We start from the raw sequence: 22,273 nt of genomic DNA on the forward strand, positions 1-22,273 counted from the left end.
CTGATTTCACTGAGGTCCTAGGAGCAGAAAACCTCCTAAAATTGGAGGTCTTTGCAGGGAAGGGAATATCCCAATCTCCAGGTTAGTTCTATTTTCCCCTCAGGAGCTAGTTTCCAGCTAACCAGTCATCCCAGGAAAGTGGAGGCTCTATTCAAATATGTGGAAAGATGCTCAGCCCTAATTCAAAGTAAAAGGAATGAACACGAATTTAAATTACAAAGAGATCCCATTTTTCATCTAGTAGATTGACAAAACAATACTTTGGTAGCCCGGCCAGTGTGGTTCAGTGGTTGAACATCGCCCATGTACCAGGAGGTCACTGGTTCCATTCCCAGTCAGGGCACATGCCCTGGTTGCGGGCTCAATTCCCCAATAGGAGGCAGCCCATCGATGTTTCTATCTCTCCCCCTCCTTTCCTCACCCTGAAATCAATAAAAACATTAAAAAAAAATTGGTAATACTTCATGTTGGCAAGGCAGACCAAATTGGTGCAATTATAAATTTGTTCAGCTCTTTGCAGAGCAAAATAGCAAAACGAATCACAAATATTTAAGTGTACATACCCATTGACCCAACAATTTCTCTCTCTGGAATTTATCCTACAGGTTGACTCATCCACGTGCACAAAGATGTTTGTACTTGAATATTTATGGCATTTATGGTAGCATGCTTTTAGAAGCAAAAAACTGGCCTCACAATATATGTCCATTAATATATTAAATAAAGTATGTTGTATACATAAATGGAATACTGTGCTGTGCAGTTATAAAAAGAAAGAGGCTGATTTTTATGTGTTAATATGAATGATCTTTCAAGTATATTAAGTCTATTGTGTAAAACTGTACTTGTGTAAAAAAGAAGAGTGGGTATACTTTTATGTACATAGAATATTCTTGGAAAAACATATAAGAAACAGGTCTGTAACTTATTTTTTTAACCATATATTCATTCTTAAATATATAAAAATGTAATTAAAAGTAAATGAGATGACCCAATAAAGCAATTGGCAGAACACTTGAACAGGTACTTCACAAAAGAGACTATTCAAAACAGTGTTCATTTTTATTAGTCATCACAGAAATACAAACTTAAAACACAATGAAATACCACTTACATACCTAACATGAAAACCCCCAAGTGTTGGCAAGCGTTGGAGTAACTAGAAGTTCCATAACTGCTGGTGGGCATGTCATTGTCAAACTGCCTTGGACAACTGTTAGAGTGTCTGCTGAAGCTGAGCATATTGTACCTATGTTCACCAAGAGAGTCATTGATTGGCTGCCTCCTGCACGCCCCTGACTGGGGATTGAGCCCGAAACCTGGGCATGTGTCCTGACCAGGAATCGAACCACAATCTCCTGGATCCTAAGTCAATGCTCAACCGCTGAGCCACTCCCACCCAGGCTCGTTGGTTCCTTTCACAGATGAGAAAAGAGGCCCAGTGAGGTTAAGCAGTGTGCTCAGTCAAGGTCGCATAGCCTGGGGTGCGGAGCCAGGATTCAGACCCAGATATCTTGCTCTTTGCTGCTGTCATATTGCCTCCCAGACTCACTTCATCCTCACACCCCTGTGAAGCTGTATGATCCCTTTGTACAGCTGAGGAAACTAAGGCTCAGAGTTGAGTGATTGCCCAAAGGAAGCAGAGAAGCTTGCAGACCTCCTTCCATCTGGCTGTGAAGATCCGCTCTTTCTACTGTACCATACTCCCTAAGGAGCCAGAGGCCATGCTCTGTACCAACGCAGCTCTATGCCAAGCTCTGAGGGCTGCCCTGTGACATGATTCCCCTGCTCCTGCTGCCAGAACTCAATCCACCAAGTCTCCTGGAAGCAGGTCCCTGCCCATTGTGCTCTGGTTCCAATAACTCGGCCCTCTTCTTGTCCTCCCCCTCCCTCTGCCATCCTTGTCTTAGACTCCTATTACTTCATTCAGGGGGTGTTTAATGATTTACTCTGTGCTTGACCCCATGCTAGGTGCTGTAGACATGATGAGTGAGCAAAACCAGACACAGTCCTGCCTGTTAGGTTAATTTGCTCAGAGACTAATTGAACAAATAAATAAGCGCATAATTACAAACTAATATGTTCCTATAAAGGAAAAGGACATTGTGTGGTGAGAGGATATACCTGGGAATCTGGTCTGGTCTGGGGGTCGCACGGAAGCCTTTCTTTAGGATGTGATATGTGAAGAATACCTGGGGTATTTGATAAGCAAAGGGTGCAGGGGGTGGAGGAAGAGGGGTCCAAGCAAAGTGTTGGTGGGGAGGCCCTTTGGTGGAAAGCAGCATGGATTCTTTGAAGTTCTGTAAGGGGCCCTTGTGTGGAGGGCAAACAGGGTGTGGCTTGAGTCCAGGCTGGAAAGCTTAGAAGGGGCTGGGTCATGCAGGGCCCTAACAACCAGTTAAGGGATTTCAGCTGAATCTGAGGGACAGTGAGAAGCCACTGGAGGATTTGATCACATTTGTGGTTTTTAAAGGTCATCCTAGCTGCTTTGTGGAGAACATACTGGAGAAGGGCAAGAATAGATGCAGGGAAATGTCAACTAATAAATGTGGATGGAGCAATTGAATTAGAACACTCAACGTTTTGCAACCACTATAGTATTATTGTTAATGGATGCTAAACTACTGGAGAATGGGGTATTTAAATAATCTCAAAGCATCTTCCCCACAGATTACTAATTATTTACAAAGGGAAAAACGGTTCCTTTACAATGAATGAATCTATCACCACCTCAACCATTGGTCAAACATAGTACCAGCAATAACAAGCCACTGATGTCTGTGCCTCCTGATACAGTCCACTGAGAAGGACCACATCAGGTATGCTTTACCGCTGCCAAAAATTATACAGGGCATAACCCATGGACACAGACATTGGTATGGGGAAAGCCTGGGCGTGGGATGGATGCGGGGCGGAGGGGATCAGTGGGGGTAAAAAGGGGACATCTGTAATATTTTCAACAATAAAGATAAAGAAACTTAAAAAAATAAAAAAAAATTATACAGTACTCCTGACTCTACGAGGGAACAGTCAGAAAGATCTAAACAGACATTCTACAAAACAACTGGCTTGTACTCCTAGTACATATTAGTGTTTTGGAGGGGAAAACAGCTGGTAACTATTTCAGATTAAAGGAGTTGGCTTTTGAAGATGGAGGAAGGGGCCTTGACCTAAGGAAGGCAGAAAGCTACTAGCAACTGGAAAAGGCAAGGAAATGATTCTCCCCAGAGATTCCAGAAGGAATCATTCCTGCTGATACGATTTTAGGACATGACCTCCAGAACTGTAAGATAACAAATTTGTGTCACCTCAGCCGCTAAGCGTGTGACAATATGTTGCAGAGGGGGAAAGAAAAATAGGCATGGTGGGCAACCAGAAACACAGAACTGATGCTAAGTCGCACCACCAGTTTTATCTTGTGTAATTGTCTTTTGGACTCATTCTGTAATCAAAGTATTTTTGAATATTAATTCAGTCATCCAGTAAATTTACTATTCTCCTTCCTTTTCTTCCCGCCCTTCGTACAGTACCATGAGATGTCTTAGCAAATGCTCTGTCCTGAATATGTTGTTTTCCCTTGCCTGCCCAGAGTCTGTCCCCCTTCTCCTGACAAGAGCATCTCATTTTCCTGTGGGGATCCACCCTTCCCTTATTCTCTACCCAAGTAAGCAGGTGGGACTGATCCTCACTCCTGTCCAGATGTGGCCAGTCCAGTTAAGCCAACACCTGGCCTCCGGGATTGGTTCAAGGGGATGAGCACATGAGTGATGTTGGTCCACTCAGACCAAATCCCTGGATTTCGTCTGGAAATATTGAAGGAGAGAATCCTTTCTTCCACTGAGGCTGCTAAATTGAAAGATTATAAGCCTGGTGCTGGTAGAGACCACTCTGTAAAAAAAACCTAATCTGAGGATGAAGCCAGCTCAGAGGGAAGCAGTCAGGTAGGGGAAAGAGACTAAGTTCTGATAACATCATTTGAGCCCCTAGATTTTGCTGAACCAACCCCAGAACTTTTCAGTTATGGGAGCCAATATAGTCCCTCGCTTCAAAAACCAATATGAATTGAGTTCTGTCATTTATAACTGAAAGAATCCTGGTAAACACACCTCCCAGGTCCAGACATACTACTTCTATTTTATTTCCTTGATTTACCAGTCTATATATTTCACAACAGAGATAAGGTTAACCTAGCATGACTTGGCCTTTTCATTGGTGCTTCCTCTTCTGAGGGGCACAAATATTTTTTGTGAGTAATCTGTTCTGAATATTTTTCAGGCCCAAAGTCAAGTGCACTGGTCTGTGGCTTGCAGAATTTACTTTCTTCCCTTTTAAAAAATGGCTATGTCATCTGCCTCTCTCCAACCCTCTGGCACGGTCAGAGATAGGAAGAGAGAAGGTCCATATGAATCTCTTGAGGAGAAATGATATTTTCCCCAAATGGAATTTGACCCTGCATGAGCTCCCACTTTTCAGTTTCCCTGATGACTTGGTATGGCCAGCCAGGTCAGGCATGCACGAGGTGGTGCCTTGTGCTAGGTTCACTCACTGAACCAGAGGAGGGCTTCCTTCAGCCACAAATACAATCCTCCTCTGTTCCCATAAAGTATGCATGACAGGCTCATATTCTGCTGGAAACATGGCAGACCTTACAGGAAACAACAGCATGTCCATTTATCTGTAGTGTCCACATGAAGAAGTGAAGGCTATCTCCTTCCCTTCCTGAGTTCACACCAAACTTGAAACACCCAGAGATCCAGCTTCTTATACATGATGGCCATACCAAGCTCATCGAGCAAATCTGGGAAGGACCGGAGGTAGCTGTGGCACTGAAGGCCCCATAACTCGTGTGGAACTGCAGCTCCCAGCTTTTTTCTCCATGTAGTTCCCTTAAACTTTTCCCAGCAAGTCTGAAGTTCAATAGGTCCTCTTCCCAGGGACCAGCATTTCCATGCTTGGATCCTGGGAATGATCCCTGATTATCAATCTATGTCATCTTTTCTCATAAGTGGCAGGACCCCAGTTCTTCCTGCACAACTCCTAAAACTTCAAAGAACCCAGTTTTCTAAAATTGACATCAGCCCCATTTCAGATACTACTGCCTTTATTTCAAGACAGCGCTTTATTATTTCATAACAGCAACCACCAGAAGGAGCACTATAGCTCTGCAGTGCAGCTGTGGGGATGTCTTTAGAGTCTGAGGTACCGAGCCCGTACTCCAGAATCAGATACTTAATTTTGCTAGGTGTTGGACATAACCCCAAACTTACTGGGGAGATGTCAGTTTCTGCTTCTATACGTCCTTCCTCTAGAACTAGTAAAGGCTCCTGCAGGAGACACTTCTATTTTTTAACCTTTTAAAACAAATGTTTTTACTGATTATTTTTTAAGAGAGAGAGAGAGGGGGGAAGGGAGAGAGAGAAACATCCATGATAAGAGAGCAACATTGATCGGCTGCCTCCTGCACGCCCCCTGCTGGGGGTGGAGCCCACAACCTGGGCATGTGCCCTGCCCTGGAATTGAACCCGTGACCTCTCCGTGCACTGGGAGATGCCCTACCAACTGAGCCACACCGGCCAGGGCATTACCTTTTTTCTTTTTTTTTTAATTGAAGAAATGTGGAAGGGACAGGATGGCTTACAAGTTGTGTTTATTGTACTTGCTGAAAAAGATGCAGCCTGGACTAGACTTGCGGAGCAGGTGAGGTGGAATCTGGCAGCCTTTAACATGCCCTCTTTCAAAAAATAAATCGGTCTCAAATTGCCCTTCTGTGCCACGCACCCCTGACTTATTTTTTAAAGTATGTTCCTTAATGCCATGACTTCACCCCTAACTCTGGAAGAGGGGAGCAGGAAGTGGCCAATGGTGTTTTAAAGGTGGGGACACCCGGGGCGGGGTAGCAGTCAGAACCAGGCCTTATTTCCCGACTCCCTGCTGGGGCTCCCCACCGCCACCCCTAAAATCACCAAATCGCCCACCCCTCGGCTCGCAGAACGGCCTGGCCCACCCAACCCTTCCCGGCCCGAGAGAACACCCCGGTTTTTAAGCAGATCCAGGCAACGGGGTTCCCACGACCTTCCCGCGGGAGATCTCCGAGCGCCGCCCCAGAGGCGGGGGGCCAGGGGTCCCACGGAGGAGCGTCGGGGCCGAGAGCCACCGGGACGGACCCCACACGGCGGGGAGCGCGGGGCTCCCGCGGCAACGCCGTCGCGTCACGTGACAGCGCTCCCGGGCCGCCCCCACGCCTGCGCAGACCCGGCCGGGGGCGGACCCGGCGGCTGACTGACAGCTGCCGCGAGTCCGCGCTCGGAAGGACCCGGCTCTGGGGCCAGCGCAGCGGCTGCACCGCCGAGCCCGCCGGCGCCCGCTCGCTACGCCCGTCAGCCAGCCGCGCGCCGCGGTGAGAGGGGCGCCGCGGGGGCCCGTGGTGGGGGAAAGCGGGCCCCGGAGTCCCCGGGCGGCGCGGGAGCTCTCCGAGGGGCGACAGCTGGAGCGCCCGCCCGAGGCGCCCGCACGGGCTTCTCCCGGGGGCCGGCCGGTGAGGCACCGCGGGGAGGGGAAGGGGTCCTGGGATGACGCGGGTCGGAAACCGGGGCCGCAGGGATTCCTGCGGGGTCCGCGGGTGCTGGGGGTGTGTATGTGTGTGAGGAAATGGGAAGGGGCGCCCGCGATACGGGGGACTGGACGAGGTGTCCCCACCCCGGTGGCAGATGGTGTCTCCAAGTGGCTTTAGATGGAGCCGGTGCCTCAGTCTTGGGGGGGGGGGGCAGTGGGACACCCCCAGACTCCTGGAAAGGCATGCTGAGGAGGGAGCGCCCGGGACCCGGGTGGGAAAGACCGCTGCCAAGTCGTGCGTGTGTGTCCGGTGTTAAGTTTGCTGCCTGTCCGCGCCGGGGCGGCAGCGCGGGGAGATGCGGGGGCCGGGGGACCGGGCTCTGGACGGGGCGCCCGCCGCGTCTGCCCTGCCTGTGCGCTCCCAGGGCTCCCGCCCCTGCCGCCAGTCGGCGAGCGAGCAGGAGCCTTGCAGAGGGCACGGCGGCGTGCGCGCGGTGTAAGCAGCCGAGCGCAGGACAGCTGGTTCCGGACCGACCGGCCAGCCTGCGGGCTCTTGGGAAGGACTCGACGTGTCTTCCTAGACTTGGGACCAGTTTCCCTTGGCCTGGGTGTGTGCTTCCCTAGGAGGAACGCGGATTGATTGGATCTGGAAGGAAACCGGGAAGAGGAAAGCCACTTTGCAGTGGGCACGGGCCAGCGCCTCCAACTCCCTGGTTAAGTGCTGGGCAAGGGTGCCAACCTGCACAGTGAGCAGGAACTTGGCCCTGAGCTGGCCCAGGTGAGAGGCGCCCCGGCGTGGAGGTTGTGGCCGTGGCGAGTCAGTGTGCGAGGCAAGCTGGCAGCTGGCAGGGGCCAGGCCATTGTCGCCTAACGTTTCAGATTCATTTTATTAGAGAGGCACCCCCTCCCTACACCTAAACCAGGGCAGCCAAGGTGCTTAACACCGAATTAAGCAAAGGGAAAAAAAAAAGGAAACTTAGATTGTGTTACACACAGGAGCGCTCCTTCCCGTCTTCTCTATTTCTGTTTGGAAGTGTACGTTCTCCCATTGTTCAGAGGGTTTCCCTTCGGCTGTCACTCATTTTTATTTCCACTTTGTTGAGATATAAGACTGCTTATGTACGTATTTAACTGCAGGGCGATAGGCTATTGAGATGGGCTCACAGCGAAAAAGTTGACTCATGAGATTTTCTTTTTCCATTAAAGAAATGAAGACAGCTGAGGATGCCCACATGGCGCTCTCAGTGATCAGCAGATTATCTTTAGCCTCTCATTTGGTTCTGGAATGCATTCCCCTGTGTTTTTTGCATTGTCTGTCTGTCTTCTGTAGGGCGTGTGTCAGGTAATGTGAAGGTAGTTTGTATTATTTGGGAACATAACAACTAAAGACAGCGAAAAGCTATTGAGTGACATTAGTAAATCACCAACCTTATGAACTTGCTATAGAATTCCAGAAAATGGAGAAGATCCACAGATATCAGATGTGGTTCTCTTTTCATGACAATAACTTTGGCTTTTCAGAGGTAAATTACTTTATGGCGACTCCAAATGGCTCTAAAGGGACTTCTTCTAGGACAATCTTTAGGAAAGGTTTAGAGTGGGGTGAGTTATGTTACATGTCTCCCTCCCTGCCTCCCTCCTCTCTCAAAAAAAAAAAAAATCAGGTTAAAAGAAACATCAAAAGCAGCCTTGGAAGATAAAAAAAAAAAGTCATGAAAAGGCAACTCGCTGCGGGAAAGAGCTGCAAAGGGAGGAGTAGAAGTCCTATTGCCAATAATAATCCTTCACTATCACGTGACAGTACTTTACAAAGGGCTTTCACACCCAGTATCTTAATTGACCTTCACAATAAACTTGTAGTGATAGGTGGTGTCCTCATTCCAGTGTCACGGATGAAGAAACTGAGGCTAAGTGACTTACTCAAGGTCACTTAGGTCCTAGGGGGCAAAGCAGTGTTAAACCTAGCCATCTGATACCAGACGTGGAAGGGGATGTGGGAAGGGTCTGGTCAGGATATCTGCACATCTCGGGGCCGAAGGGCTTTCCCAGCACCCATCGGCAGAGCACCCTTCTTTCCCACCATCTGTCCAGCTAAGTCAGCTTAGCTTGTAGGTATAGATGCGCCTTCACCACTTCCTCCTTCCCAAGCTTGAGGTAGTCTTCGTCTACTCAGATTTGTTTATAAGTCTGAGAAATCTAGTAGGAAGTATGATTGCAGGGAGTGTGTTTTGCTCAAGTGCTCGGTGTTTCCAAATAGTCTAGGTGTCTTCAGCTGCGTGATGCAAGAGACCAAAGCAATTGTAGGGAACTTGCTATAATTGTTTTCCTTGTCCTGCATCCGGCAGAGAAATGCAGTGGTTGTGAAACCTTGGGAGCTAACCCAGTAGTTTTGTTTATTTTATCCAGTTTTTTATACGTGGCATTATTTGGGTAATGTTGACACTTTAAAAAACAAAGAAACAAACAAAAACTTAACACGGCTGTTTTCATTAGGGAGGAACGAGCTTTAACCCCTTTTTCTATATCTGGGCATCAAAAAAGGGACTTACTCTGGCCAGCTAAGCTCAGTTGGTTGGAGCATTGTCCTGTACACCAAAAGGTTGCAGGTTCAATTCCAAGTCAGGGCACACCTAAGTTGCGGGTTCTGTTCTCGGTTGGGGTGAGTATGGAAGGCAGCTGGTTGATGTTTCTTCTCACATCAGTGTTTCTCTCTGTTCTCCCTCTCTCTCTCTCCCCCCCCTTCCTCTCTCTAAACATATCATCTGGTAATGATTTTTTAAAAAGGGGGGGATACTTCAAGGGGAAATTATTGTAGATATGTTTCAACAGGCAAACTTGGGCACATCAATAGAAATATAAATCTGGAATGAGAAAGGTGATAGTTCCAGTCTGCTCCATGCTTAGAATAATATTGTGTTCTTTTCCAGACATCACATTTAATGAAGGACACAGGGAAAATCAAGTACATTCATTGGAAATTACCACAGCGGTGAATGATTTAGGGTAAGCCAGGAGGATCTTGGGAGCCAGCATTACAGAAGGTTCAGAGCTGTCATTTATTAAACTTGTTCTGTAAAGGCACAAGATCCCAAAAACCAAAGGACAAAAGTTATAGTGAGAAAGACTTCAATTTTAAGAACTTGATTGTGTCAGAATGATCCTTTAAAAACTATGAGTCAAATCATGTCTCTTCCCTGTGGCTTCCCTGTACTTATGGGATCAAACTGAAACTTCTTACGTTGGTCTCCTGGGGTGGCTATGAGTGCTGACTGACCTTGCTTGTTTCTCCAGCTTCATCAATGACTACTTTCTCACTCACAAAAATCCCACCTTCTGTGGTTTGAGCATGTCTAGCTTGTTCTGCCTCAGGGCCCTTGCACTGGTAGATCCTCCTGCTAGATTTTCTCATGGCTGGCTCCCTCTCATTCAAGTCACTGCTCCAATGTCACATCCTTAATGAAACATTCCCCAACAATAAGTAATTTCTTCCTGGATCCCAACCCATTCACTCTATCCTGTTTTATTTTTTCATAACAATATCAGAAATGACCTTATTTGAGAACCCTTATAAAAGGGTTCTCAAATAAGGTCAATAATGTCTGCTCCCCATTTACCACTCTTATCAACAGTGCCCCAAACAGTACCTGGCATATATAGTAGGTGCTCAGTAAATATTTATTGAATGAATGGTATTTATGACAGTCAGATGTTTTCATAGATGGGAGGGATTGCTTCCTTGGTAGATAATGTTGGTTTTTTTGTTTGTTTTTAACTAGAGGCAGTCATACATAAACTGCCTAGCTGACCTTTGGGCAAGGAAATTCACACATTCGATAGTAAAACTGGATAGCTTCCCCTGTTAGTTTCCTAGGGCTGCTGTAACAAAGTACCACAAACTGGTGGCTTAAAACAACAGAATCTGCTCATGCCTCTCCCAATCTCTGGTGGTTTCCAGCAACCCTTGGCGTTCATCAGCTTGTAGCTACATCCCTCCCATCTCTGCCACTCTGTCACGTTGCCTTCCTCTCCCCGTGTGTGCCTTCGCTTATCTTCTCTGTATGTGTGTTTCTGTTTCTTCTCTTCTTATAAGGATACCAGTCAAACTGGATTTAGGATCCACCCTATTCCATTATGACTTTCTCTTAATTTAACTAATTACTTCTGCAAAGACCCTGTTTCCAAATAAGGGCACACACAGATTCCAGGGGTTAAGACTTCAACATGTCTTTTTAGGGGGACACAACTTAATGTATAACACTTTCCAACTTTAAGATTCAGTGACATTTTAAAGGGAAAAACCGGCAGGAGGTGCTGGGTTATTTTTAGGGGTAATGACATGGATTTGGGTATTTGTACAGAAATCTTCCATGATCCTTACAACTTGCAAGGTAAGTGGTGACTCAATACATCACAGGTGAGGAGGGGAAATTGAGTGACTTGCCCAAGGTCATGCAGGACCAGATAAACCTGCCCACTCTGATTACAAAGCCCTCTGCCTCCCTACCCCTCACCGCCTGCTGGTGGACAGGTCTTACTAGTGGCACAGTTGGGTTGGATATGGATTTCTTCCTTAGCTCTGCAGGCACATTGGAGGGATTATTTCTTTATTTTGCTTTACCCTGTCCTTGTGCTAGAGGAATAGCTCATTGATGTCCACCAGTGAAATAAATGGTATAGCTGGACATGATGCTCCAGTGTTAGACCCCACACAGTGGCTTTGATGGGAGGTTATGTCATTAGAAGTTGCATTTTCCCTTGTGGAGCTTTTCCAGTAATTCTAAGGGCTTTTTTCATAAGGTTTTGAGAGTTCTAAGTTGCAGTGTCTCAGATTTTGACCCTGAAAGGACATTGCTGATGTTCTAAAAATGAACCATTCAGGAGTTCATAGAATAACTTTTCTCATTTGGGGTGAGGGTGAGGGGGTAGGGGAGTGGGTGAGAGGAGGGCAGGCTGCCAGCAAAATATCTGAAATGACTTGCAGAGACCTTTTTATTTCTGGCTCTGTCTTACCCCAATACCAAATACCCTCTGCCCCTATTTAATTGAATTAATTTTGATTAGGCAATACATGCAGGTGATATAAGATTCAAATGATACAAAAAGATGGCCAGTGAAAAATCGTTTCTGGCTCTGCCTTCCCTACCCCTCCAGGTTCCCAGCCTCCTCCCCAGTGGCACCATCCCGCCATTCTCTTGTGTCTCCTTCCAGAGATCTGATGTCCTTTAATGTCCCTGAGTGTCACCCCCACCCCGCCCTGTGGGCTTTACTTGCATCCCGACTTTCCATTCTTCCTCCTGCCTTTTGAAATCCCTTTCTGTGTGGACCTGATAGGCTGTTTGGTCCCAGGTGCTGAATGCTGGTGACAATACCTCTGCCAAGAGTTTTATTTTGGGGAGGAAGGTGCTTAAAAATGAGTCTGTCATGGTAAAATGTGAGGCTTTGAGGCAAGAGTGTGGGGAAAGAGCTTTTATTCATAGAGTGGTTCTCAGAGCCAAGTTCCTTAAACTTCAGGGTTAGCCCTGACAACTCCTTGTCAGGGAGGAACACAGTTTATGTTGTGTTCCCAAGGGGTAAGGTGGTTGTTGTAGCTCATATTTATTGGGTTTACTTGCCATGCCCAGCAATGTGCTAGGTGCTCTATGTGAGCGTTGTCACTTCAACCATCACAAGAACACTATGGGGTGGCCACTGTTACCATCCCCATTTCAAAGATGAAAAGACAGGCATCATGGAGAGGCAGAGTAACTGGCCTCCCATCACACAGCTTGTGAGGGCAGAACTGGCATGCAGACCCAGACAACCCAGGCACCATGTTACACGTAGTTGCCATCTCCCAGTCTCCTCTGGTCGGGGACAGTTCTCATCTTTTCTATTTTTATCTACAGTTTGGTGGCCTCCATGTAGAACAGTATCTTTACAGCTCTCGAAAGGACAAGTAGGCTTAAAGTGGTCTGTGTGTCAAGTTCCACGTGGTACAACAGAGGAAGAACCTTACATAAGAAAGACCGGCTTTTATCCCTGGGGGCTTGTAGGTTCATTCCAGAAACATTCTCCTGTCTCTGAAAGTCTGGAACAAATTGACTGAGACTTTTTCCACAAATGCTTAGAGAAATGGTAAATTTGGAGGGGGGAAAAAGAGAAAAGGGATTATTTTTTCTCCTACTTACTGAGTGCACTTAGGAAACCACATGCCTAGGAGCAGACCCTGTTCCTTGGTGACATCCTTTTGTAAACCAGGTGCGTTCTGAGGCATTTTCCTGGCTTTTGCATCACAGCCAAGCATGACTCAGAGCAAATGACTCACCAGTGGCAAAAATGACCGAGAGCTCGGGGAAAATGAGAATCTAGAAACAGCAGAGCAAATGGAAAATGGAAAATGCCAAAGTAAATGAGCTTAGAGGGCTGCTGTTCAGCTGACATCCTTGAGGTGGGGGGCCTGGGGGGGTGAACCCAGGAAGCTAAATAACAAAAACAGGGCCCAGTAAAAAGGGGTGGAAGCCTCATGAGAGAAGAAAACCAAATTTCAAGTTCATTGTAAATAGCAAGAATGAAGTAAAAGAATTAAATGCAATCAAAATGACAAACCTAAGACCCCCTCCCTCCAGTTTTTAACTTAATTAGTGTGGTGATGGTGGAACACAGAAAACAGGAAACCAGTTAATAAAGGAAAGCTGGTCTAATACCCTCTGCTCTAAGGAGGCCGATTATGCTGAACTTCGTGAAGCAGCAGGCTCACTCGGGGAATCCCAGGCTGGATTTGGATAATAAACGCTTCCTTTATCTGCTCCTGTGAGGAAAGAGGCATTTGACATAATCAGAATGTAAATGTAAGTAGGATTCACAAGACTAGCTATCCTGTGGGAGAGAAGTAGCAACGTCTCTGACTTTGTCTCCTGTCCTCTTCTAAGGTCACCTGGAGTGGCCAAAAGCTTTGGGGTCCCAGGAGATTGACAGTTGCCCAGTGGCCCTGCTTCTGTCCTGGCCTGCGTGCAAGCCTTCTTCCACAGGGCCGCCAGAGTGCAGCATCTTTGCAAAATCTAAATCAGATCGTGGTGTTCCCCTGACGCAAACCCTCTAGTGCTCTCCCATTGCTCCTGGGATGGAATCCCAACTCCTAAACTTGGCCTCCAGGCCCCCGCCTAGTGCCTGGCCTGCAGCCCTGCCAGCCTCAGCTCTTTACCCCCTCCCCCTCCACTCCCCACTGGGCAACACTGCCTGGCTGTGGCTCCAGTGGGCCAGGTTCATTCCCACTGCAGAGCTCCTGTGAATCTGCCTTTCCTCTAGTTGGGACTCTGGCCTTCCAGAGTGAGTGACCTTTCTGGGTGTCTCGGGCTGAAGGAGCTCCTGCCTCCATCTGGTTTCTCTGGCCCAGCACTGCCCAATAGAAATACAGGGTGAGCCTCATACAGCATCTTAAGTTTCTAGCAGCCACACTAAACAAGTAAAGGAAACAGGCAGCATAATTTTGATAGAATTTATTTAACCCAGTATATCCAAAATATTATTATTTCCACATCTGGTCAATATAACGATTATTAATGAGAAATTTGATATTTTCTTTTTGTGCCAAGTCTGAAATCTGGTGTGGTCAGCACGTCTCAGTTTAAACACACCATGCTTCATGGCTCAGTAGCCACATGTGGCAAGTGGCTGCCATGCTGGATTGTGTGGCTCGAACCTATTTGTCCTTATATTTTATTCACAGCATTTATGAGGGACTATCGTGATGTGGTTGTTTACCTCTTTGTCCTCTGACTGGAACATAAACTCCCTGAGGGCTGGGCTTTTGCTTGTCTTGTCCACCGGGAACAACAGCTGGCACACTGTAAATGCTCAATAATTTTTTTTAAAGATTTTTAATTGATTTTTACAGAGAGAAGAAGGGAGAAAGAGAGAGAAACATTGATTGCCTTCTGCATGCCCCCAACCAGGGGTTGAACCGACAATCCTTCGGTGCACGGAATAATGCCCAGTCAACTGAGCCACACCAGGCAGGGCAATGCCCAAGAGTATCTAATGATTGAACAAACATGACCGGACAATTGAAACACACAACCACCCCTTTAAAGCTGTAGAGGCAACTGAGTGGTCAGTGCCATTTGGAGCCTGTTTTAATTACAGGAAATCAATGCACAAGGTTCCCTCTGACCAAAAATGTTAACTATTTAAGGTAGGGACTTGTATTGTCAAAGGGCCATCTGATGACTCTTTATTGGATTTATTTTTGGGGTGACAGTGATGTTAACAAGAGAAGGGTTTTCAATAGGAAGCAGTTAACAGGATTGAGTTAATTTAGATAAGGGATTTCAACTGAGGGCAGTGGCTAGAGACATTTTTAGTTCTCATGTCTGGGAGGGGAGTGCTCTGTCATCTAGTGGGTAGAGGCCAGGAGGGCTGGTAAACATCCTACTGTGCACACATGGGACAGCCTCACTTCAAAGAATTATCTGGCCCAGGTGTCTATGGTGCCACAGTCGAGAAGTCCCACTGTGGATTAGCCTAGCTCCATTTTTCAGCAGGGTTATTAGTCTCTGTGCAGGCCCGTCTTTTCATTCCCTTCTCTCTCTTTCAAGTCAAACCCTCCCACCTATTGTTTCTTGTCTTAAAAAGGTAGACCAAATGGGAGCCGCCTTCAGCTATAAGCATTCAAGGTGAAAGAAAATTGGCTCTACTTTTAAAGTAGATTAGAGTTCTGCAGAGAAGACATCTGGAAAAGCCTGTGCTTTGAGAACCGTGAATGAATATACTTTAGGCAACCCCTGAAGGCTACTTAGATACTTTCTAAGCAACAGGGGGAGCCCATTTCTTTTCACTTACATGCGAGTAAACATCTGCCAACTACACTTTTTGAAAACATGTATTTATACTCCAAAGCAGGATTGGAGTGCAGAATTTTGTCTATTTTAATTCTTGGATATATATTGAGGTTCCCCTCAAATAAGAGAATTCATAGTATTATTATCATTATCATAATATCATATTTGTCACATAAGAGAATATTTCCCATATTGTTGTGGGTAGAAAAGTGATTGATTATACATGTTTCCAGTTTAAGATTTTAGACAATACTTGCAAATATAAGCTGAAGCTGTGCTAGACTTAGAAATATTTTTTACCCTTCCACACTCCAGCTAGGTCCGAAAATACAGTATCTGTATGAAAAGTGCTAAGCCCTCCTTGTTTGCCAGTCTCTACTGAAATGAGAATTAGGAAACTTTAAATGCTTTGGAGTAAATATCAGATCGCTATCAGATGTTGCCTGCATCACTTCGGGACGGGGAGACCCGTAGATTGAGTCCTCTGTAGGGACCGGTGAGGGGGTGCTGATCCACCCCAGTCCTCTGCAGCTATCTGGAGTGTCCTTACCCACACCTCCGATTAGCACAGTTACCTGTTTGCATTATAGCAGGACCGTGGAGTCAGACTCTGTGTGGGTTTATCTAGACTCTTCCATTTCGCTATATGGCTTTAGATAGCTATTTAACCTTGCTAAGCCTCAGAGTTTCTTCAGCCATAAAATGAGGGTAGTAATGGACCCAGCTCATATGTTCCTCAAGAATTAAATCAGGTTGTCAGTATAGAGCATTAGCTCTGCCTGGTGTGTAGTGAACATACAATGAATGTTAGTTGTAATTATTTAATTATTTTAAAATATTAGATAATAGTAATAGTATTATGTAAAAGAACAGCCCAAACTGACATGGCTTTCTCACACCGTTGTCATGGACTGAAGCAGCAGTAGTGAGCAGTGGCTTTGACCTACAGAGCATGTGACGCAGGAACCACACAGCACGCAGGTGCGGCAGACCGTCCCATGAGAGCACGTAAGAGGCAGGAGCAGTGACTGTTTGGAGATGTCTGAAAATGCCATCCTTTTATTCAAATATGGATTTGTAAGGAGGAAAAGTCTTTAGAAAAATGTGATTGTATACAATTTCTATTTTGGACGGTATAAAAATCTTTAAAATGTTTGGTAGAAAGACCTCTCGTTTCACATCTCAGACTGCTGTCGTTTGATCCAGCAGTGAGTCTGCGTGTGTCTGTCTTTCTCTGTCTCCCTCTCTCTGTGTGTCTCTTTACCTCTCTCTGTCTCCCTGTCTCTTTCTATTTGCTTTCCCTAATGGCTAATGAGGTTGAATGTCTTCGTGTACTTACCATCTATATCTTCTTTGGTGAAGTGCCAGTTCTTTTTCCTGTTGTTAAGTTGGCTTCTTTGTTTTCTTACATTTTGAGAATTCCTTCTGTATTCTGGATGTAAGTCCATTGTTGGGTATGTGACTTGCAGATGTTTTCTCCCAGTCTATAACTTGTATTTTCATTTTCTTAACAGTATTTTTCACAGAGCAAAACACTGAAGTCCAGTATATAAACTTTTTCTTTTATGGATAGTGATTTCAATGTCATGTCTAAAAACTCCATGCCTGGCTTTATTTTAAAAGTAGTGTAGTTTTATGTTTTACATTTGATCTGTGATCCATTTGCGTTAATTTTTGTATAAGGTGTGAGGGTTAGGTCAAGGTTCTCTTTATTTATTTGCCTACAGATATCCAGTTGTTTCAGCATCATTTGTTGTTGAAATGACTACCATCGGTCCATTGAATTGCTTTCGGATATTTGTCAAAAATCACTTGGCTTACTTGTGTGGGGCTATTTCTGGATGCCGTCCTGTTTCATTGATCTGTGTGTCTATCACTTCACCATCATCACACTGTGTTGATTACCACTGCTAATACAGTAAGTCTTAAAGTCAGTAAGTATGACTCTTCCAACTCTATTCTTCTTTTAACATTGTTTTAGCTACTCTAGTCTTTCCATGTAAATTTTAGAATAAGCTTGTTTATAGCTATTAAAAACTTCTTCTAGGCCCTGGCTGGGTGGCTCAGTTGGTTGGAGCATCATTCCATATACCAAAAAGGTTGCAGGTTCAATCCCCAGTCGAGGCACTTACAGGAGGCAACTGATCAATGTTTCTCTCTCTCTCTCTCTGTCAAATCAATAAACATATCCTCGAGTGAGGATAAAAAAAAAGTTCTTCTAGGATAGTAACTGCATGAAATCTGTAGATCGGTTTGAGGAGAATTAACATCTTTACTGTGTTGAGTCTTCCAGTCCTCAAAAGAGTGGTATGTGTCTCCTTTATTAGGTCTTCTTTGGCTTCTTTCTTTCATCGGTGTTTTGAAGTCTTCAGCATATAAACACTATACATGTTTTGTTAGATTTATACCTTTAGTTTTTAACTTCAGTTTCCAAAGTATTGCTAGTATATGGAAATATGACTGAATTTTGTGTTAACCCTGTATCTTATAACCTTGTTAAGTCACCTATTAGATCTGTGGCTTTTTATTTTTTATTTTTTATTATTATTATTTTTTAAAATATATCTTTATTGATTTCAGAGAGAGGAAAGGAGAGGGAGAGATAGAAACATTAATGATGAGAGAGTCATTGATCAGCTGCCTCCTGCACGCCCTTGACTGGGGATTGAGCCTGCAACCCAGGCATGTGCCCTGACCTGGAATCGAACCCCGATGGCCTAGATCCTAGGTCGACGCTCAACTGCTGAGCCACGCCCGGCTGGGCGATCTGTGGCTTTTTAAAAGAACATTGATTGGGATTTTTACTTAGACAATATGTTATCTGTGAATAGAGCCAGGATTATTTTCTCCCAACATTTTTCTGATGCTTTTTAATATCTTTCTCTTGCCTTGTTACACTAAATAGGGCTTCAGATACTATGTTAAATAAGAGAGGTAAGAGAGGATATCCTTGTCTCATCCTCAGTCTTATAGGGGAAACATTCAGTCTTTCATCATTAAGATATAGAGTTATATATAGAGTTTTTTAGATGCTCTTTATGAGAAATAGAAGTTCCCTTCTATTTCTAATTTACTGTGAACTTTTATCATTAATGGGGATTGAATTTTGTCAAATGCTTTTTTGTTGTTGCATCAGCTAATATGATCATACGGTTTTTCTTTTTTAGACTTTCATTACAGTGGATTACATTGTTTTATTTTTGCATTACATTCCCAGGATAAACTCCACTAGGTCATGATGTGTTACTCTTTTTCTATGGTGCTGTATTTTTAGTTTCTGATATTTAATATTTTGCATCTACGTTCCTGAAGGATATTGGCTTGTCATTTTCTTGTACTGTCTTTGATTTGGTAGAGTAATGCTGGCCTCATAAAATGAACTGGAAAATGTTACATCCTATTGAATTTTCAAAAAGAGACTTGTAGAATTGGTATTCTTTATTTTTTCTTTTCCCCCTAATTAATAATTAATTAATTAATTTTAAATTCTCACCCGAGGATATTTTTTCCATTGCTTTTCAGAGAGAGTGGAGGGGAGAGGGGAGAGAGAAAGGAACATCAATGTGAGAGAGACACGTGGATTGGTTGCCTCCCACTCGTGCACCTATGGGCTGAAGATTGAGCCTGCAACCAAGGTATGTGCCCTTGGCCAGAATCAAACCCTGGACCCTTCATTCCACGGGCTGACTCTCTAACCACTGAGCCAAACTGGCTAGGGCTATTTTTTCTTTAAATGCTTGGTAGAATTTGCCAGTGAATCCATCTGGGCCTGGAGATTTCCTTTTTGGAAGCTTTTAAACTCAAATTAATTCTTCAATAGTTTTAGGACTATTTAGGTTATCCATGTCATCTTGAGTGAGGTTAATAGTTTGTGATTTTCAAGGCATCCGTCCGTTTTATCTAACTTGTCAGCTTTATGTGTAGAGTTGTCTGTTTTGCCCTTAACTTTTTAATGTCTCCAGGATCTCTAGTGATATCCTCTTCTTTCATTCCCGATATTGATAATTTGTGTCTTTTCTCTTTTTTCATTTATCTATCTTGTTAGAGGTTTACCAAGTTTAATAGTCGTCTTGAAGAAAATGTTTTTGGTTTTATTGGTATTCTTCATTATATCTCTTTTCCAACCTCATCGATTTCTGCTCTTATCTTTATTATTTCCTTCTTTCTGCTCGTTTTGGGTTATTTTGCTTTTCTTTTTCTAGTTTTTAAGGTAGAATCTTAAATTATTGATTTAAGACCTTTGTTCTTTTCTTGAATGCTATATACATCTCTCTAAGCACTGGTTTAGTTATATCTCACTGGTTTTCATATGTTTTATTTTCATTCAGTTCAATATGTTTTCTGATTTTCCTTGAGACTTCCTTTATAACCAGTGGGTTATGTAAAAGTGTGTTGTTTAATTTCCAAATGTTTGGAGATTTTTCAGTTATGCTTCTATTATTGATTTCTAGTCTAATTCCATTATGGTTATAGAACATGGTGTGATTTCAATTGTTATAAGTTTTCTAAGGTTTGTTTTACAAACCACAATATGGACTATCTTGGTGAATATTTCATGTGCATTGAAAAGAATGTTTATTCTGCTCTTGTTTGGTAGAATGTTCTAAAATGTCAATTAGATCCAGTTGGTAGATAGTGTTGATCCACTCTTCTATATCCATGCTGATTTTATCTGTTCATTCTATAGATTACTAAGAGAGGAGTTTTAAAGTCTCCAGCTATAATTGTGGATTTGTCTCCTTTTCCTTTCAGTTTTTCTGTTTTTGCTTCATGTATTTTGAAATTCTTGTTGTTAGGTACATACACGTTTAGGATTGTTATATCTTCTTGATGAGTTGGCACTTTATAATTATGTAGAGTCCCTTTTTACCTTAGCAATTTTCTTAGCTCTTATGTATACTTTTTCTGATATTAATATAGCCTTTCCAGCTTTCTTTGTATTAATAGTTGCATGATATATCTTTTTCTACCATTTTATTGTTAATCTAACTATATGATTATATTTGAAGTGAGTTTTTTTGTAGATAACTTATATGTAGGTTATGTCTTTTCATCCATTCTGATGATCTCTGTCATTTAATAGGTATGTTTACACATTTGGCATTTAATATCATTATTAATATGTTTGGGTTTAGGTGTACCATTCTATATTTTGTTTTCTGTTTATTTCATTTTTGTTTCCTCTGTGTCCCTTTTCCTGTATTCTTCAGGATTATTTGAATATATTTTAGCATTTATCTATTGGGTTTTTTACTTTATGTATGATTTTTTTTCAGTGTTTGCTCTAGGGATTATAATATGCACACTTAACTTTTTACAGTTTATTTAGAATCAATATTATGCCACTTCAAGTGGCAATTAGAACCCTTCGCACAATGAAGTTCTCTTTATTCTTTCCACTTTATGCTATAGTTTTCATATTATTACATTCTTTACACATTGAAAACCTCACCAGCCAATATTATGATTTTTGTTTTTAACTGTCCAATGTATTTCAAAGGGCTCAAGAGGAAGAGAACAGTCTATTATATTTACCCAGATATTTTCCTTTTATTTTACACTTCTTTTATTCTTGATGTTCCCTGTTTCTTTTTGGTATTATTTTCCTTCTGTTTAAATAAGTTTCTTTATAACTTCTTATAGAGCAGGCCTACTGGCAACACATTCTCTTGAAAATGTTTTCACTTCACCTTATTCCTGAAGGACATTTTTGCTGGCTATAGAATTCTAGGCTGCCAGTTCTTTTAAGCACTTAAAAGTGCTATTTCATTGCCTTCTGGCTGCCCCAGTTTTTGTTGAGAAAACTACAGTCATTTGAATCTTACTCCCCCATGAGCAATCCTTCGTGTTTTTCTGGTTTTCAAGATTGTTCTTTGTCTTTAGTTTTCAGCAGTTTTATTATGATGCATGTAGGTGTGGATTTCTTTGGATTTATCCTTTTTTGTATTCACTGAGCTTCAAAGCTATAGGTTTAGGTCCTTCCCCAATTGGGGGAGTTTCAGTCATAATTTCTGTGCATTGCCTTCTTTCTCCTCTCCTTCTGGGACTCTTTGACACAAACATTAGATCTTTTAATGTTGTCCCACAGGTCCCCAAGGCTCTGTTCATTTTTATTGAAATTTTTTCTCTGTTGTTCAGATTAGATCATATTTACTTATCACTTATCTTCATGTTCACTGACTTTTTCCTTTGTTGTATTCATTCTGATGTTGACCCTATCCAGTGGTTATTTTTTTAGTTCTACAGTTTCCATTTGATTCTTTATATCTTTTGTTTCTTTGCTGAGACTTTTAACCTTCCCCTTCATTTCAAGAATGTTCCCTCTTACTTTGTGTAATATTTTTTATAATAACTGCTTTGAAGTCTTAGCTGATTCCAATAGCTGTGTCGTCTTGGCACTGGCATCTTTATTATCTTCTCCCATGCAAGTTGAAGATTTCCCTGACTTTTTTGTATGTTTGGTAATTTGGGATTGATTCTGAATATTTCAAATATTGCTTTATGAAACAACCAATTTGAATTTGGATTCTAAGTTCTTACTAGCCTTCTGTGGGTTTCTGTATCATTTGTGTTTTCAAAGTCTTCATGGTGCTCTTCTGATCTGCTCCTTGCATGCCACTGCATAGCCATGTGGGCCCTGGGCGGTGGTCTCACCTGAACTTAAGAGTCTATAGTATGCTGTTTAGGATTATATCTACACATGCTTAGCTCAGGGGTGAGCCCAGGAGCTCATAAACAGCTTTATGGGGTTGTTTTTCTGAGCTCCTCCCTCTTTGCAATCTCTCTAGTATATTCCAGTTCCTGGAGCCGTCTGTCCTTGGTCCTTTAGCCAGAAAGCAGGGCCTTTATTCCTCCTGCTCTGCTATACTTTTCCTTAGCTCACATCCATGACTAAGCAAGAGCAG

At 43.4% G+C, this 22,273-nt stretch overlaps 1 protein-coding gene across 5 annotated transcripts in view; it reads left to right on the forward strand.

Moving 5' to 3' along the window:
• Nucleotides 1-6,312: 6,312 nt before the first annotated feature.
• Nucleotides 6,313-22,273, forward strand: part of KIAA0513 — a gene marked incomplete at its 3' end in the record, with an annotated part of 54,795 nt that continues 38,834 nt past the window's right edge. For 2 of the 5 annotated variants that reach the window (XM_081119808.1, XM_081119812.1), the window contains exon 1: nucleotides 6,313-6,397. Of the gene's footprint in view, nucleotides 6,536-17,233; nucleotides 17,287-18,941; nucleotides 19,004-22,273 lie in introns of those variants that run through there. The other 3 variants (XM_081119809.1, XM_081119810.1, XM_081119811.1) reach the window with 3 other exon arrangements.

The sequence above is a fragment of the Miniopterus schreibersii genome, assembly GCF_964146895.1.
Source record: "Miniopterus schreibersii genome assembly, chromosome: 18".
In the NCBI taxonomy this organism is placed as follows: domain Eukaryota; kingdom Metazoa; phylum Chordata; class Mammalia; order Chiroptera; family Miniopteridae; genus Miniopterus; species Miniopterus schreibersii.